At 38.5% G+C, this 11,118-nt stretch overlaps 1 non-coding gene across 1 annotated transcript; it reads right to left on the bottom strand.

Annotated features, from left to right (window-relative positions):
- Nucleotides 1-7,821: 7,821 nt before the first annotated feature.
- LOC148695749 (small nucleolar RNA R71) lies at nt 7,822-7,932 on the bottom strand. Its single transcript, XR_015964948.1, has one exon. It is a non-coding gene; the product is annotated as a small nucleolar RNA R71 (small nucleolar RNA).
- Nucleotides 7,933-11,118: the final 3,186 nt, after the last annotated feature.

The raw sequence follows: 11,118 nt of genomic DNA, 5'->3' as shown, positions 1-11,118 counted from the left end.
AATCAAAGAAACACCTAAACATTCCAACAACTCAAACTTGAATTGTATGAACGTTTAGGCCCTCTTCTCTTCCATTCCTCATTCGTACAAAACAAAGAGTATTGAAATTAAACATTGAAATCAAAGAAACACCTAAACATTCCAACAACTCAAACTTGAATTGTATGAACGTTTAGGCCCTCTTATCTTCCTCTTCGTTGTAGCACAAGGTCTAAGGATAGTTTGATGGTGTGAATGGTTTGGGGAGTGGTTGGAGTGGCTGCAATGGAGGAGAAAAGTGTTTTGGTGGCTGCTGTAAGGGTGTGGAGAGGTTTTGACGAATTTCTGGAATATGGAAGAGTGAATGCATGTGGCTGCAAGGTGTGAATGATTATGGGCACATGTGGCTGCAATGGATTAGGAATCCTTCAATTTCGTCCATTCCTTTTGCTCCAAACATAAGCTATCCATTCCAAGTCCAATTTTGCTCCAAAATGCATCTTTTTGCTTCCTTAGCCATATGAACCTAAAACACACACGAAAATGGCTTAAACTACTAAAACAACTATGAATTAACAATATAAATGCACGAAAACAAGCCAAGTAAGTCGCCTAAATATGCTCCTATCAAATTCCCCCACACTTAGCTTTTGCTCGTCCTCGAGCAAAACAGAAAATCAAAACAAACAAAACGACACTAAACAAGTAAAACACAACCTAAACCTTCCAACAATCGTCTCAGGGATTTCCAATGCACATGACATGTTAAAAATCATTATTCCCACAGATTTTAGCCATCTTTACACTTAAGTACATTCTTACTCATAGTCACCACATACTAGTTCGCATTTAATCAATTAAAACACATTTCGAATGTAGTAACATGCCTTAGAGAATTTCCTCAATTCCTCACTAGAATGCACTCTATTTTCACACAGATTTTCTAGCTTCACACCCTACACTAGGTATATGTGAGAAGATTGATGTAAATATGAATTCTAACACTCACATATGTTATATCAAAGAAAGCATTTTCTGGAGTTAATAAGCATGTTTAGGTATGATCTCATGAATGGAATGCTACTACTTAGAAGCGAGAACCAGTGACACCATAAGCTCATACCAAGTTCAAACTCCACAAATTGAAACACATAACACTCAAGATAGAAGTCAAAGGGTTGTAACGGGGCTAGGGTATTGGCTAACAAAGAAGGGATATGGAAAACAAAGGTTCTTAAAGAAATAGCGAGCAAAGCATTTGAATCATCTTAGAATTCACTTTTGAATGAAAACTCAACTTTTGAACAAAAAGGGAGAACAAGCTCTTTTTTCTTTCTTTCTTTCTTTTCTTTTCTGTTTTTCTTTTTCATATGTTTTTCACAATTTTTTTTTTCTTTTGACTCTCAAAACATACATAAACACTTAAGAACAAAACATTCTCTCCCCCACACTCATTTTCTTTCATAATGTACTCAAAAGGAATTCATTTAAGTCATGCTCACTATCTTTTAAGAACAAGGGTGTGGATTGTCCTAAACTAGGCTAGGTGAGGATAATATGGGTTAACAAAGAATAAAGGCTAAACAAAGCTCAACGGGGGTAAAACTTACAACATATACGAAATATGGGAAGTGAGGCCATTTGGCTATGGTGGCAACTACACAACTTCATCTTGATATATGTTATGCAGTTCAATGTCATGCTTTGAATGAAACGGATATAAGTTCTAGCATTTAGTTCTATCATGATACAATTGCATTCTAAGTAGCAACCAAGCAAGGAATAATGAGATCATGCAACAACTTTAGAAAACAAAGAATCACAGATTATAACTCTCCAAAGAAGGTAATGGCTCGAGTCTCACAGGGTTGTAGCATTTGTTTGAGTTCCTTCCTTCAAGCATGTTACAAAAACTAATTTTTCTTTTATGATTGCATGTGAAGTCATACATTATAACCATAACCAAGCATATACCAAGAGTAAATCAAACTTTTCTCTATGTTTATAACTCTTTTTAACAGTCATGCAATTACAAACCAAATCCTTATCATTGTTAGGCTTTTCAAAAACACAAAAACGACTCAAAACACAAAAACACAAAAACGACTCAAAACACTCTTTTTAGGCTTTTCAAAACATGTTTTTCAAATTTTTATGTGATTTTCGGAGTTATTAAATCAAAACATACTAAAACACTCTAAAACAACTTAAAAACACCTTAAAACAGCAAGGAACAACATTTGAAGTTATGGGTGATAAAATCCCACGAATTTGTATCAAAAACAGCTTGTTTACCCCCCCCCCCCCCCACACTTAAACCAAACATTGTCCTCAATGTTTCAAACTTAGATTAACACAAAAACAATCAACTAACACAACTAGCAAACATAACACAAATGGCAAAGTAATAGCAATAAAGAGATAGGTTAGGGACACAAATCTGGGTTTTGAGTGAAAGTTCCTTCTTCTCGTGTTTCAACACATGGGTTGCCTCCCAAGAAGCGCTTGCTTTAACGTCTTCCAGCCGGACGGTACCTAATCACTCCAGATTGTAGCCCACGGCACCCAAGGGAAGCTCTTCCACAACATGCTCCACAAAGTTCTCATAGTATGGCTTCAATCTATGTCCGTTCACCTTGAACTCGTGGCCACTTTTTAAGCTTTGGACTTGGACTGCACCATGAGGAAAAACATTAGTAACAACAAGAGGTCCAATCCATTTAGAACGTAACTTACCAGGGAATAACCGAAGTCTTGAATCAAAAAGCAACACTTTCTGCCCCTTGGAGAACGTTTTGGTACGAAGCATCTTATCATGATAAGTCTTCGTCTTGTCCTTGTAGATGCGAGCATTCTCGTAAGCCTCGTTCCTAATCTCCTCAAGTTCATCTAATTGGAGCTTCCTATGAACTCCAGCAGCGTCTATGTCCAAATTGATGGTTTTCACAGCCCAATGTGCCTTGTGCTCTAACTCAACGGGCAAATGACATGGCTTACCATATATAAGCCGAAAAGGTGACATGCCAAGGGGAGTTTTGTAAGCCGTACGATAGGCCCACAATGCATCGTCCAAGCGCAAACTCCAATCTCTTCTTGAGGGTCCCACGGTTTTCTCTAGGACTTGTTTGATCTCCCTATTTGAAACCTCCGCTTGCCCATTAGTTTGAGGGTGATAAGGTGTGGAAACCTTATGAGTAACGTTGTACTTCTTGAGCAAAGCTTCAATGGTGCGGTTACGAAAGTGAGAACCCCCATCACTAATTAAAACTCGTGGCATCCCAAACCTAGCAAAAATATTAGATTTCACAAAATCTGCAACAACCTTAGAATCGTTAGTACGGGTGGCTTTGGCTTCCACTGATAGGAGCATATTTATGCGCCTTAGTTAGCTAGTTCTTATGCATTTTTGTTATGTTTTCTTCGTTAAAGTAGTCTTTTAAGCTACTTTCATGTGTTTTCAGGTTTAAAGGACATATTACATGAAATGATGCAATTTGGAGCTTTTGGAGCAAAACTGAGCTGGAATGTGGTGTATGCAAATGGAGCACGAGGAATGGACGAGGTTGAAGGTCAAGGGAGCTTAAGAAATGAAGAAATGAAAGTGAAGAGCAAAGAAGTCGGAATTGGCAACCAAAGTTTCTAAAGTTGGAAGTTTCTATTTTTGGAGGTTTCCATTTTCGTGAGTTTCTATTCTTGGCTTTGGGCTTTTAGATGACCTAAACCCTAAATCCTTGTGGACCCTAAGCCCATGCCGCACCTAAACCCTAATCCTAGCCCACTTAATCAGCCGCACCCTAGGGCCTAATCATTTAATTTCTGCCAAGTTAAACCCTAATCCATCTACCCTAAGCCCATGCCGCACCTAATGTTCTAGAAACCCTATTTTCTGGTGGATTTCCAACCCTTGCCGCACCCAAACCCTAGCCCATTTGTCTAACCTGATTTCTTTAGGGTTTGGCTGCCTATATATATATGTTTTACCACCTTGCCGCAGAGACTACCCTCTCCACAAATCAGAAATTCGTCAAAATATATTCAGCCCCCTTGCCGCAGCCTTCCTCCACCAATCTGCCATATTTTCACCCTTTGCCGCAACCCCCATGTCCCCTAAGCACTACCATATCATTCCTTACCTACTCATCCATCTAAATAACCCCTAGAACCTGTCCTAGTTCTTGTGCCGCAGACAAGAGGAGAAGAGAAAGCTTGGGACGTTCATGCCATTCTATTGAGGATTGCTGGAACGTTTTAGGTGTTGTCTTTCCGTTGAATTCCATGTTTAATTTTGATATTCTTTGTGTTGTGAGTATGAGGAACTAAACCCCCCTTGGTTAGGGGGGAATTCGAAACCATGTGCATGCTTGCAGTATGATTTGATTACATTCAGTTGTTATTTCATAAGTTATGGATTCAATTCGTTCATCTATTTGATTGATAACTTATTTGTGTATGTTGATTGAGAGTGCACGCTTAGTTCTCATGCATGAATATGATGCTAGATTATGAGGGAGTTTCACCTAATAGTTACAATCTTATAATCATAAGTAGTGAAGGTTGCTTGAAAACAATCGCGTTGAATGAATTCTTAGCATAAGTTTCATGCAATTCATAGTAACGAATGCTTCATCAATGCTTATGTTTTTCATAGAACTTAATGATTCTTGCTTGTATCTCTATTATGCAATTCATATAGGGAACTTGTAGGGAATGTTTTGAGTTGTCGTATGCAATCATCCAACTTAATAACTTGTGGAAAAACTGAGGGTTAATTAGTGCAATTCACGGTTAATCTGGGGCGTTGAGTATTTATAATTTATTGGAAGAACAACTGAAAATCGTTTTGTTTGCAAGTGTGACATGTGTGGAGAAGAACCTCCAAACTAGCCTTTTATCCATCCTTTTTATCCAAAAAAAACATTCTACAATCTGTTTAGTTTAAAGTTTCTGTTTTATGTTAAATTTTCGTCCAAAACAAATCCCCCTTTAATTTGAAGTCTTAGATTAGTTAGAAAGTGTTTTGATTTGTGTTTCTAAGTATTTTGATTCAAGTTTTCACCCAATTTCGTCCAAATTAGTGTAGGTGCTCAAAACTGCCCAGAAAGTGGTTTTTAGGCAGTTTTGAGTCTTCTAGTTGCTGTTTTGGGTTTTAGGTTTGTTTAAGTGTTTTAACTTTTAGTTTTGCATTCTTTGAGTCGAGTTTAGTGTTTTAAACTTTGTTTTTGAGTTTTTAAGTCAGTTTCCAAGTGTTTAGCAATCCCTCCTAATCCCCGGTCTAGAACGATCCCTACTTACATCTTTACTACAATTTGACAAAAAGAGGGTTTAATTTGTGTGCTTAATTATTTCGCATCATCCACCCATTTGGAAACATAATCGACAGCTAGCAAGATATAAGTGATAGGAGCATATTTAGGCGACTTACTTAGCTTGTTTTCGTGCATCTATGTTGTTAATTCATAGTTGTTTTAGTAGTTTAAGCCATTTTCGTGTGTTTTTAGGTTCATATGGCTAAGGAAGCAAAAAGATGCATTTTGGAGCATTTTGGAGTAAAATTGGGCTTGGAATGGATAGCATATGCTTGGAGCCAAAGTGTTGGACGAATTTGAAAGCCTTGTATGCACTTTGGACATAAAACAAAGGGCCTAGCCCAATCAAACAATCCTTTGAGCCATGCAAAACCTCTAGCCCAATCAACAACCCTTAGCCACATGCATTTCCACCTTCCTACTTCATCATTTCATCATTCCACCACCATTCACACACACATGCACTTACTCTTTCATCATTGCACCACCATTCACACACACATGCACTTACTCTTTCATCATTGCACCACCAATTCAACACATGCATTTCCACCTTCCTACTTCATCATTTCATCATTGCCCCACCATTCACACACACATGCACTTACTCTTTCATCATTGCACCACCATTCACACACACATGCACTTACTCTTTCATCATTGCATCACAAATTCAACACATGCATTCACACACCAACAACCTAGCTCTTTTTCCATCATTATTTCATCCACATGCACTCTCAATCATAACAACCACATTCACTCTTAAACAATCACCCACATATTCTCCCATTCCCCCTATAAAAACCCATGCATTCATACACAAAAATCACATCTCATTTTCATACACAAGACACCACAAACACATCCAATCTTCCCCTTTGCCGCAAGCTCCCATTCCATTTCTACACAATCTCTTCTCGGCTTCATTCCATTCCATACACTCTCCCATTTGCAGAAACCATTCAACCTTAGCCGCTCCACCTTCATTTACAACACACTTGGAGCATCAACATCGAAGGCAACTCTTAAGGGATTTCAACATCAGTTTTGCTTCAAGGGTTCTTTCTTCTTAATCCTATGTTCACTCATGTTATATATTTTTATGTCAAACCTTTTGTAAACATGAAGTGTAACTAATCTCTCTCTAGGGATTCGATGTAGCCTTGCAAGATTGCCATGTAGTTAATTCAGAATTCTCATTTAATTTATCTATTTCTTGTTTCATTCTCCGATTTAATTGTGACTTAGTGTGTTGATTTTAATGCTTGATCATCATTTGAATTAACCACAGGTTGTTTAGCCAAGATTAAAGCACACATCATGCATAAGCTTGGTGGATATGTGAATGAATGAAGGGAATGTTTTGCAAACATCCTGCTGAGTGTTCCCTTTGGTTTTGTGAAAGTTTCTTGTGCACTACATATTCTTGATTAGGAACCAAAGTTGCACATCACAATTAGGCTCATGATTAGAGACATTTGATCAAATCCACACATCATATGGTTGATCATATCTAAGTGAAACAAACTCAAGAAATAGGTAGATGACTGAGTATAAACTGATTTAACAAACATGGCCTTGGGTTAGCAATGGTAAAATCGAATCCCTAGCTTCATCTCCATTGGTACTATCTCATTTTATTAGTTGTTGATTCATTTATTTGTGTTTACTTCATTTCCTTATGCTTTCAAGTTACAACAACAAATCTGCCTACATTGATTAGTTTTATTTCTCTAGTAAAAAGTTCTTGCAAAACAAGTGATTATATAGGTCCAATTAGTCCCTGTGGATTCGACACCCTTACTTGTGCCATTATACTAAACATATTCTAGCACGAAGAAGGAAAACCTCAATTAAAATGGCGCCGTTGCCGAGGACTGATTTCAGTCCCTTATAATTGCTTGTTTTGATATTAAACCTTGTTCTTTTCATTTTAAGTAGATTTCTGATTTTTATTCAAACTTGTTTTATCTTGTTTCAGGTAGTATATGTCAAATAGACTTGCTGAATTAGGCCAAAGAATTGAACGGTTAAAGGGCAACACTTTGGAAAGCTTTGTGCCAACAAGTTCCTCCATTGTCCGTGAAGAAGAGGAAGGGAAACCGTCTAGTCCAACAAGTGAAGGATCGGAGCACTTTAATTGGGAAAGAGAAGAAGAGATGGCGGGCGACCAAGATGATCTTCGAGCTTTGGAGGATTTTGCTCAACCAATCATACCAAATTCACCTTCATGCATCTTGCTGCCCACAGAAGCTAGAAACTATGATCTTAAATCTTCACATTTCCATATGTTTCCTTCTTTTTATGGCTTACCTAATGAAGATCCTTTAGCTCATATTAAAGAATTTTACAATGTTGTGAGTGGTTTACCTTTACAGGGAGTAAGTGAAGCAAATCTGAGGATGAGAGTGTTCCCTTACACCTTGAAAGATAGGGCCAAGGGTTAGTTAATGACTCTAGTACCTGGTTCACTCACCACATGGGATGCCGTGGCTAAGAAGTTTTTGGAAAAGTTCTTTTCCACTCAAAAGACAGCCACATTAAGGGGACAAATCTTCAACTTCAAACAAGATGATGGAGAACCTTTCAATGAGTGTTGGGAGCGCTTTAAAGGCCTTTTGTTGCAATGTCCACACCATGGGTTACCTCTTCACTTACAAATGCAAATTTTCTACGATGGACTAACCCAAACATGTCAATCAACTGTTGATAATGCAGCAGGTGGAGCTTTGAAGAAAAAGAATGCTCAAGAGTCATATAACATTTATGAGATGTTGGGATCTAATGCTCAACACAAAGATGTAAGGGGTAAGAGAGTTGGAGTATATGAAATAAGCTCTAATCATGATCTTTCTTTGCAGGTAGCTAACCTAGAAAAGAAGCTTGAATCCGTGCTCAACATGGTGCCAAAAGCAAGTGAAGTGTGTGCCATTTGCAACATACCAAGCCACCTTACTCATCAATGTCCATCTAGGGAGGCTTACCCCGAGTATGTCCAAGAGCAAGTGAACCTCATGAATTCTTACAATCAAAGGCCAAGGAATGATGTGTATTCTAATACATATAACCCAAGTTGGAGAGATCATCCCAATCTTTCGTGGAAGAACAACAATCAATTCCAAAACTTCCAACCAAAACCTACTCTTGAGGATACGGTTAAATTGTTAGCCCAAAATACCTTGCAATTCCAACAAACCACCAATAACACTCTCCAACAACATTCGGCGGCTCTAACCAAAATGGAGACACAATTGGGGCAGATTGCAGATGCCTTGAGCCAAAGAGAGGTTGGAAAGTTTCCAAGCCAACCTGTGATACTCCAAAGGAACCAAGAGCAAGCCAAAGCAATCACTACACTTAAAAGTGGTAAGGTTATCAATAATATAGTTGGTAATGAAGTTACTAATGAATCTGATCATGTGAATGCAGGGGTTACTCAAGGAGAAAATGAGAAACCAAATGAGGAACCAAGCCATGCTACTCCCTCGTTTGAAGCACCAAATCTTCACAAGGCCGAGAAACCTTACACTCCACCAATACCATTCCCTGGAAGACTTGCCAAGAGCAAGCAGGATAAGTCATTTAAGGAGATTTTTGATATTCTAAGTAAGGTGAATGTTAACTTACCTTTGCTTGATGTCATTAGGAACATGCCAGCTTATGGGAAGTTCTTCAAAGAGTTAAACAACTACAAAAGGAAGTATGGACCACATGAGAAGGTAGTGGTGTCCGAGAATGTAAGTGTCGTGTTGCAAAGAAAACTTCCACCAAAGCTCAAGGATCCAGGAAGTTTTTCTATCAACATCACCATAGGAGAAAAGAAGGTAGAGAAGGCGATGCTTGACTTAGGTGCTAGCATCAACTTAATGCCTTATTCCGTATACCTTCAACTAGGTTTGGGGGAATTGAAAGCCACCACCATCTCATTACAACTTGCGGATAGATCCGTGAAATATCCAAGAGGTATAGTAGAGGATATTCTAGTTCAAATTGATAAACTAATCTTGCCTGCGGATTTTGTAGTGTTGGACATGGAAGAAGCTCCTATACATGACCGAGAATTGCCTATTTTGCTTGGGAGACCGTTTATGGCCACGGCCAAGACCATCATTGATGTGCAAAATGGACTCCTCACTATGACAGTGCTAGGAGAGACCCTTCAATTCAAAGTGTTTGCGTCTCTTTCACATCCTTCTTCATCTCTTGATTGTTATGCCATTGATGTGCTTGATTCGCTTGTTTTCTCTAAGTTCTTGCAGGCACAATCTAATGAACCATTACAAACTGTTTTGAGTCAATCTCAAGATGAGTTTGATGAAGAAGATGCACTCATGGAAGAGGTAGCGGCCTTGGAAGCATTAGCACCGTATCCTTTGAATATTTTACCTCTTTTAGAGCCTTTAGAACCATCGAGGTCACATTTAACCCCTTCCACTGTTAAGGCACCAAAACTTGAACTTAAACCACTTCCACCACATCTAAAGTATGCATATCTAGCTGAATTTGAAACTCTTCCAGTTATCATAACTTCTGACCTCACCCCAAATGAAGAAGATAAACTAATTAGGGTGTTAAAAGAGTTCAAATCAGTTATTGGTTGGTCTATTGCAGATATCAAGGGAATAAGCCCTACCATGTGCATGCATAGGATTCTTTTGGAAGAAGGAGCAAAGTCAACCCGTGAACCACAAAGGAGGCTCAATCCACACATGAAGGAAGTTGTGAGGAATGAAGTGTTGAAGTTGTTAGATGTGGGGATCATATATCCCATTTCTGATAGCAAATGGGTGAGTGCTATTCAGGTGGTACCTAAGAAGGTGGGAATCACGGTGATGAAGAATGAAAACAAAGAGCTTGTGCCCACAAAACCCACGGCTAGTTGGCGTGTTTGCACCGATTACAGGAAGTTGAATTCTAGCACTAGAAAAGATTACTTTCCTATGCCTTTCATAGATCAAATGCTTGAGAGATTGGCAGGTTACTCACACTATTGTTTTCTTGATGGTTACTCAGGTTACAATCAAATTGCAATTGCTCCGGAGGATCAAGAGAAAACTACCTTTACTTGCCCGTTTGGCACATTTGCATATAGAAGAATGCCTTTTGGACTTTGCAATGCTCCAGCAACATTCCAAAGATGCATGTTGGCAATCTTTTCTGACATGGTAGAAAGATTCATTGAGGTATTTATGGATGACTTTTCAGTGTTTGGTTCCTCTTTTGATGAATGTCTTAACCATCTCTCTTTAGTACTTCAAAGATGTCAGGAAACTGATAGGAGCATATTCATGCGACTTAAATGGCTTGTTCTCGTGCATTTACGTTATGTTTCTTTAGTTATTTTAGTCCTTTAAGCTATTTTCGTGTGTTTGTAGGTCCAAAGGGCTAAAGGAGCAAAAAGATGCATTTTGGAGACTTTTGGAGCACTTTTGGGCTAAGGATGGATAGCTTATGCTTGGCGCCAAAATGTTGGACGAAATTGAAGACCAAAGTGTTGGAACTTTGTTCCCTTTAGTTTTAGGACATTTAAACCTTCCAATTCCCTTATGCCGTGCATCTCCACCTTTCTCCCAAAACCATACACATGCATTCATTATTCATTCCCTCACATGCTCCCATTACTTATCATTCATCACTTATCATTCACCACTTATCACTTATCATATCATTCACCACTTATCATTCATCACTTATCATTCACCACTTATCACTTATCATATCATTCACCACTTATCATTCATCAAACACATGCATTCACATGTTTTCACAATCTGCCATCATTCCAACCAAAACCGTGCACATGCTATCACCATGCATTCACATGCACTTG

The sequence above is a fragment of the Pyrus communis genome, chromosome 7 (assembly GCF_041283825.1).
Source record: "Pyrus communis isolate YQ-2024b chromosome 7, ASM4128382v1, whole genome shotgun sequence".
In the NCBI taxonomy this organism is placed as follows: domain Eukaryota; kingdom Viridiplantae; phylum Streptophyta; class Magnoliopsida; order Rosales; family Rosaceae; genus Pyrus; species Pyrus communis.
This window is presented reverse-complemented; position numbering and strand designations above follow the sequence as displayed.